Raw genomic sequence first — 8,664 nt, 5'->3', positions numbered from 1 at the left:
AAAAACAGTTGACCAACCTTTTATATTTTTCAGAATATACTCAAAGCTGAGCAGTTAGGTAAAAAAAGAGGTAAAAAATGCCGCGCATAAAATTTATCGCAACTTCGGTTAAATAGAAACATAGGAAATAGCCTGTCGTTAACAATGGGATGAGCGCTTGGTACAGGTATACTGTCTCGAACATGCTATATATGCAAAATAGATACCATTTTCCAAAAAATTATATCCTAACAGCCCGTCGTTGCTCCGTCTAGCTAAAAAATCACTCAGCAATTTTTCTTTGTGGAATATATTTTCATGACTGTTATAAAAGTTGTAGTTACTTAACGTGGCTACGTGCCTCAGCTTTTCACATGCCTACATGCCTTAATTTTTGTGTGATAATTCTTTTTGTTGGATACTCCTCGTTGTTGCTAAAGAATCCAGTAGTAAGCGTTGTTAGTCTACTCTGAGTCAATGGAAAATCACGTGTTTTTTGTTGTTGTTGATACTTCAATGAGACCTTCACAATCTTTTTAAAAGCCTTGAACAGCAAAATTTCAACGCCTTAATTTTAAAAGGATTCATCTTTCGCAAAAATTATTTCCCTTAATTTCCCAATTATTTCGAATCGTGAAGGTTTATTAATAAAATCCCAATTACCGCAGAAGCACTAGGGCACGTAAGTACATAAAGTACGTTGCGAAAATAAGGCGCGTAGACACATAAAGCACGTAACCACGAGGGCACGTAAGGCACGTAATTTAGCAGACCCTGTACATGGCTAGAGAACGAGATGATATACAATCCCGATCGATATTAATACTTTTTTTAGTCATTGCAATCTCTTGTAGGCAAAATTATGTTATACATCTGGAACTCCGTTATCTCAAATTTTCGTTTTGTGGAACTATTTTTCCGGTCCTTTCAGCTCACAGGACGTATATTTATAACAGTATTTTTTACTGATATACTCATCCTGCATATAAATTCAGAAATAAAAATAATAATAATAATCATTTCATCACGAACTGGATATAGCCTAGAGAAAGCAGAGTAATACTTTAAGCTTTTTTGGAAAGAAGTAAGTTTAGTAACAATCACATACTACTATCAATATATATATATTTCTTTTTTCTGTTCCTCGTTTTCGGCTAAACGAGTATTTTATCTCGAACTTCAGAAGGTCTTCGACGCTCGATAACTCGACTATCCTTTATCTCGAACTTTCGACGTCCTAAACTTTTTTATCAGTTCCCTGGGCGTTTGGGTCGACCGTATTTATTTTAACACGTGGTATTAAGAAGAAAAAAAGTACAAAAGGAGATCGACAAACCTGACACCACCACTTTCAAACCAAAATGACCTTCGTTACATGTTTTCGTTTTTTTCTTTTTCTTTTGATTCTACCTTAATTCTGTAAACAAAATCCGCAAAAATCGCGTTCTGCGGAAATTTTCCGAAATAAAGCTGCGGCGCATCTTTTTCAAACAAAATACGACTATTATTAAAGAGACTAGTCGTTAGCCCGTGGAAAAATCCACATGTCCGTCCGTCCTTTAAATTTACCAATCCCGACACATTGGATAAAATTTATCGCATTTGATATTCGTGTTTCCGTAGCACGACTTTCTAACTCAGCGGAGCGTTTGAGCAGAGACAGACAAATTACGACTAGACTAGTCAGTCCTCAAAACATATCGCATTTGGTGTTTCTTAGCACAATGTTTTCGTGTGGACAGACAGACCATTATTAAGATAGGGAGCATAGACTTACAGCCTTTGATCTGAAAAGTAATAGTCACCATGAATTGAATTGTAGTCTGTAATAAAAGGCATTAAACATATTCGTAACATGTCGGGATCACCATTTAACCTAATAATATGCTGACAAGCTTAACTGATCTGAAAGTTTTTTAGAAATTATGCACTGGCACTAAACAAATAATTTTGTTACATTAGTTGTATATATTCTGTTTGTACTCAAATTATTCATTTTTGATTTTTACGAATTAGAGCCCCGGAATCTCAATCATTACGATATGATCACCACGCTTTAACTGATGGAATTTTTTGTCCGTATTTTATATACATGTTGACCATTTCAGTTAAGTGCAAAGAAGTTATTTCATATTAAAAGAAATTCCGTAATGCTACATCTGGTGTGCGTCACCGAGTAACATAGTTTCATTTTTGTCAGGCAACCCAAAATTCTCTGTTTACATGTCCTTGCCACGCCAAAAAATTGCATTACATTGCGTTGTAAAAACATAAATAAAAGTGCCAATTTTCCGAAATTTTAAAGACGTACAAACTGTCTAACAAACTAAAGTTTTACACAAAAATTTTCAAATATAGCTACTGAAATGCACAAAACTAAAAAGCATTAAAGAAATCAAAAATCTACTGTTTCTTAGACTGTTTTGGTTTCGCCATCATTATTTTTCACTCGCTAGAAGTCGTAGTTTTTTCTTGACGTCACGTGGTTTATGCTTACCGAACACGGCGTCCTTTTAAGAAAAATTTAGGTTAGGCAGAGAAATCTTATAATTTTTACAACCCTGGGTTTTGGGTTGTGAAACGGTCACGACTCTGGTACAGACCTGTTCAACTGGTCTGTACCAGAGTGATGCTCGTATCACCGTCTGAATGTTAGAAAAAATACAGATGCCCTGCTTGATTTTTTCACAAACTCGTAGCCAGACCGATAACATGTTAATCTTAGTAATAAAGGTGGATAGCGTAACATCTTTTCACGCATTGATTCTATATCTCCGCAGAAGAGTCGTGCCCAGACATTATGAATTCTATTTTAAATAACTCCTTTGGTGCATTACTCTTATAACTCGACAAACTCGTACCCAGACCGACGATATTTTAATCCTAGTAATAAATACGGATAGACTGACATTTTTTCGCACATTGCTCATATATCTCAGTAAACTCGTACCCCAACCGACATAATTCAATTTTAAGTAATAAATTCGGATAGCCTGACATCTTTTCGCATATTACTCTTATAACTCGACAAACTCGTACCCAGACCGACGATATTTTAATCCTAGTAATAAATTCGGATAGACTGACATTTTTTCGCACATTGCTCTTATATCTCAGAAAACTCGTACCCCAACCGACATAATTCAATTTTAAGTAATAAATTCGGATAGCCTGACATCTTTTCGCATATTACTCTTATAACTCGACAAACTCGTACCCAGACCGACGATATTTTAATCCTAGTAATAAATTCGGATAGACTGACATTTTTTCGCACATTGCTCTTATATCTCAGAAAACTCGTACCCCAACCGACATAATTCAATTTTAAGTAATAAATTCGGATAGCCTGACATCTTTTCGCATATTACTCTTATAACTCGACAAACTCGTACCCAGACCGACGATATTTTAATCCTAGTAATAAATTCGGATAGACTGACATTTTTTCGCACATTGCTCATATATCTCAGAAAACTCGTACCCCAACCGACATAATTCAATTTTAAGTAATAAATTCGGATAGCCTGACATCTTTTCGCATATTACTCTTATAACTCGACAAACTCGTACCCAGACCGACGATATTTTAATCCTAGTAATAAATTCGGATAGCCTGACATCTTTTCGCATATTACTCTTATAACTCGACAAACTCGTAACCAGATTGACGACATTTTAATCCTAGTAATAAATTCGGATAGCCTGACATCTTTTCGCATATTACTCTTATAACTCGACAAACTCGTAACCAGATTGACGACATTTTAATCCTAGTAATAAATTCGGATAGCCTGACATCTTTTCGCATATTACTCTTATAACTCGACAAACTCGTACCCAGACCGACATAATTCAATTTTAAGTAATAAATTCGGATAGCCTGACATCTTTTCGCATATTAATCTTAACTCGACACACTCGTACCCAGACCGATAACATTTTCAACTCACTAATAAATTCGGATAGCCCGCTATGTTTTTGCACATTGCTTTTATAACTCAGCAAACTCGTACCCTGACTGTTTTGCTAATATAATTGAAAACTAGTACCCAGGCTGACATTGTTTCAATCTCTGTAATAAAACGCCAGTTCCGTGTGTCTGTCTGTCATTTTTGCAAAGTGGATTATTATATTCACTACTTTCTTTGATAAAGTCTATAAAACATCACCTATAAATTTGTTCTGTAAAGTACTAAACTTTGATGTTAACATAATGTTGACGTCAAAGGAAAGTATATTAATTAATGAAGCAATTACATTGCACCTAAAACTTTGAGGCCAAATAACTTGGAAATTTTTCACCGCGTGGGTAACTAAGGACCACCTTGGAGCAATTTGGGTAAGTTTCCCAAACCTGGGTCCCCAATCCGTTTCGGAAGAGACGGGTCGATGACGTCATCAGAAAATATACAAATTTCTTAAAATAATTTTTTGCATATTTGTTCGTTTTTGCTGAGGTCAGCAAAATGTTTAAACCCTCATATCTCCTTAAGTGTTTGTCCAAAACAAATGATCCTATACATTATTTAAATCAGCTATTCAAGCTCTACACCATAAAGGCAACAAGTAAACAAATTTCCAAGAAAAAACATTTTGTCTCTTGACAGATCCTAGCTGACGTCATCAAAATTTAAATAACGGTCCCATTTTTGTTATCCTGTCTAAGTGGATTTTTCCACAGGCTTTATCGACTAGTTCAAATTACTAATTTTAGACCTTCTTGTTTTTTAATGATGTTGGAAGACCTGCAAAATTTTGTATATAGTCTGTATATTATATTACAGAGGCCTGTATATTATTATACAGACCACTGCTTTTAACAAACAATAAAAAGTTCTATCGGGAGTGTGATATAAAGATACATAATCATTCCGTTACAGTGATAAAAGTTCAATAAACTATAAAAATATTGTAGAGTTTTTTCTTTATTCTCTTCTTCTTTTGCAGATATGACTTTCTCGTAAAACAGCATTAAGTTTTTCTAAAATATAAAATCATCTATCAAAATCTGGACAAAACTAAACACTATGCAGTGACGCACTTTGTATGTTTCATGGTGTCATATAAAAGAGTTTTGATAAATTAGCGTGTTGTAATATATTTATACGTTATACATACCTTGAACCTATAAATTAGATCCATTTCTTTAAATTTATAAATTACATCGGTATACTTGTGCTGTCATTAGAGAGCTTCAATTTACACTAAGGTGCCACCATTTACCTGGATACATAAACATGTGCTAAAAAATCACATTGAAATGTGATTAAACATTGTTTTTAACTACTCCACAAAGCAGTTTGTGTACACTCTTACAAAGGTGCAGTAGGTGAAAAAAAAGTTACTCCATACCTGAAATATCGATAATCCCCAGATTGCACATATTCTTGCCTTTTTCATTTCAGTGCTTCCCATCAGGTAATATTATGAACTCTAAAGTGAAATTGTTTAGAAATATGAGAGGTTTAAAAAAATTTTTAACCATGCTTTCACAGAAAATTGCCCACAATTAAGGACACTATCAATCCAATTTGACAATTTAATTTTCAAATAGTCAGTTTTCTTAATCATTGCTTAGTGTGATATATACAACTACCTTTTTGCTCATTAAAAGAAAACATGCATCCAATTTTTAGATAAACAGTGTTGATGAGAAAATTTGAAAAATTAGATTGATCGTGTAATACTCCGAAGTTTTGTGAAGAAACACTACAGAATATATATATATATATATATATATATATATATATATATATATATATATATATATATATATATATATATATATATATATATATATATATATATATATATATATATATATATATATATATATATATATATATATATATATATATATATATATATATATATATATATATATATATATATATATATATATATATATATATATATATATATATATATATATATATATATATATATATATATATATATATAAGCAATTTATAAGTATTTGTAAGTTCTTGTTAGATTATCTAGGATTATCTAATTAGATTATCTAATTTTTTTACAATGCACTACAAGAATATGTTAAAAAAATAATTCGAAATAAGAAAATTCTAGCAGTTTTCCAAGTGAAAGGACAAAAAAATTTCAAACGTAAACAATTACTAATAAAACCTTAACAAAACACCCTGCTTTTCTACCAGTAGAAGAAATAGTACTAGCAGATCCTATATTATGCGTAATCAAAGCTTATCAAGGTCTATAATTACTGGACAAACTTTCCATAATTTATAAACAGACACAAAATGATAATATTTTAACAATATCTACAAAGTTTCTGTTACTGTTTTACTGTCACAGTATACAAATTGTTTTGACAAAGTAAAACATTTTATCACTTAAATTACAACTGAGTTGAAACTTTTATCCCAAAGTAAAAGAAATTAAGAATGTAGTAAAAAAATTGACAAGAAGAATTCTAAAAAAAATTAAGAATATTTTGCCTATGCTTAGTTTAAATATATCTGGAACTTCATCGCAAACTGCGTTTTGACAAGCTTTAGAATAATCTCTTTTTCACAATTAAACGATATAGGTCATATATGTGATTGAGCATCCTGAGACTCATTTCCTAAACATGAATATATATCAAGAATATAACTTCAGCAAACAGACAAATAGTGAACTATTTTTCTTATGTGGTGCTTTAGGAGCATTGTAACAGAATTAGTGTAACAGAATTAGTTTAGAAAATTTAGGCATATTTAAAGAGGCAGACAAGATGACTGGGCACATGATAGTCAAAGCCCTGAATAACATATTATCGTAATTATATTTATTGTGAATCATATAGCTATAGTTTCAAAAGTATGAAATGATTTAAGATAATGCTTAGCTAGCTATCTAGATTCGTGGATGTGCAGGTTAGAATTTTCTAATTTTTCCAGATCAGTCATGAAAAAGAACAGCTAGCTAAAGCTACAGAGCACACCTTTCGACTTGCTAACCTTGTTTAATAAAGTTAAATTTCTCTAAAGCACAGGGCTGTGCTATCTAGCTACAGACAAGAGGGTCATTATTAGCTATATATTTATTTTTTAAACAATTGTCAAGTTATCACAACACCAGGCACCTATAAAGTTACACACTCAAACTAACCATAGCAATAAGTCTTGTATTTTTAACTTCAATGTAGCTAGCTATATATATTTAATAGTACCATAACAACAACTCAATATGTATGTTTAGATAATCACGTAATTAGGACTAATACAGCTATTAGTTTAGAAAAACTTTAGTCTCCGTATAACCTATATGATTAGCTAGCTAATCATATAGGTTATACTTAGCTTATTAAACAAGCATCCTCTTACAGAGATGGTCCGCCAGACTGTCAACCATTATTAAACACAAGTGGAAATGTTAACGGCGGCCGACAAGGATGGCAGGCTATCCTATGAAGATGGCAGGCTATCCTATGAAGATGGCAGGCTATCCTATGAGATGGCAGGCTATCCTACGAGATGGCAGGCTATCCTATGAAGATGGCAGGCTATCCGAAAAAGATGTCAGGCTATCCTAAATCCAATTAGGAACATCCTTATTATTATTATTATTATTATTATTATTATTATTATTATTATTATTATTATTATTATTATTATTATTATTATTAATTATTATTATAAACAATTTTATACAGGATATAGATTTTCAGTATATATAATATTGCTATGAACAAACGTCCTGTCTTTAAAAATAAAAATAAAAATATAGTAGGGTAAAAATATATTATATAAGCAATAAAAATAAAACTAGTTAAAAAGTCTTACAATTAGCTAAAACTGCCAGATTGTGTGTGAAATGATAGAATAAACAGCAAATGTCTGTTTATGAAACTAACAGGATACAAATAAAATATCACAACTGAAGTAAAGTCTCCGCAGGAAAAATAAGCACGTTAAATCAAACAGAACACTCTGTACTATCAAATGGAGTATGGGACTATCAGATATAAATCAAATCAAAGGTTAAAAATCTTCAAAACATTTTTCCTAAACAACTAAAAATTTTCAATTTTACGAATGTTTAATGGTAGCTCGTTGTATAGTGTAACACCCATTGAAAAAAAAAAACAGATTTTGCATATTTGAGTTTTGTGAATGGAATTTGTAATTTATAATTATCATTTCCTGTCCCCCTACCATGGGACTGTACTTTGAAGTAATCAATAGAGTTTGCACACGTTTTCCTTTCTAAACATTTTTGCACAAGTAGAATTGTTTCTTTATTACGTTCTCAACAGGTGGTTGGCTTGTTCCAGTGACTGTTTCAGCTAGATTATCAATGGATTTAAGCTTATTTCTTTGCGTTTGGCTTAAATTTAAGTTTACCGTACAGTTGTATGTTATGCAAGGAAGAATCATTCCATTGTAAATCTTTCTTTTTGACGAATCGTTGAGATAACTTTGGAGAGAAGACAACATACGTAACTTGGATACTGAACGCTTGTAGATTTTATCAAAATTAGTAGAGAGTGAAAGTGAACTGTCCAACGTAGTTCCCAAGTATTTGTATGTTTTAGTAGCCTGTATCTCAGTGTCATCAAACAACAAGGACATATTTTTACCACAGGATGATAGTTTTTTCGAGGTACCAAAAAGCATAGTTTCGGTTTTGCCTTTATTCAAGTTGATAACTAGCTGGTTGATT

At 32.0% G+C, this 8,664-nt stretch overlaps 1 long non-coding RNA gene across 3 annotated transcripts; it reads right to left on the bottom strand.

Moving 5' to 3' along the window:
- Nucleotides 1-4,816: 4,816 nt before the first annotated feature.
- LOC130636608 (uncharacterized) lies at nucleotides 4,817-7,555 on the bottom strand. Of its 3 annotated transcripts, none has more exons than XR_008982277.1 (4): nucleotides 7,111-7,555; nucleotides 5,335-5,415; nucleotides 5,101-5,224; nucleotides 4,817-4,963 (listed from the first exon to the last, which is right to left on the bottom strand). It is a non-coding gene; the product is annotated as an uncharacterized LOC130636608 (long non-coding RNA). The 3 variants fall into 3 exon arrangements; XR_008982278.1 differs by having other exon boundaries at nucleotides 7,326-7,555; XR_008982276.1 differs by lacking the exon at nucleotides 7,111-7,555 and having other exon boundaries at nucleotides 5,335-5,522.
- Nucleotides 7,556-8,664: the final 1,109 nt, after the last annotated feature.

This window comes from Hydractinia symbiolongicarpus, chromosome 1 (genome assembly GCF_029227915.1).
Source record: "Hydractinia symbiolongicarpus strain clone_291-10 chromosome 1, HSymV2.1, whole genome shotgun sequence".
Taxonomy (NCBI): Eukaryota; Metazoa; Cnidaria; class Hydrozoa; order Anthoathecata; family Hydractiniidae; genus Hydractinia; species Hydractinia symbiolongicarpus.
The sequence above is the reverse complement of the archived record's forward strand: the minus strand, read 5'-3'. Positions and strand labels throughout refer to the sequence as shown.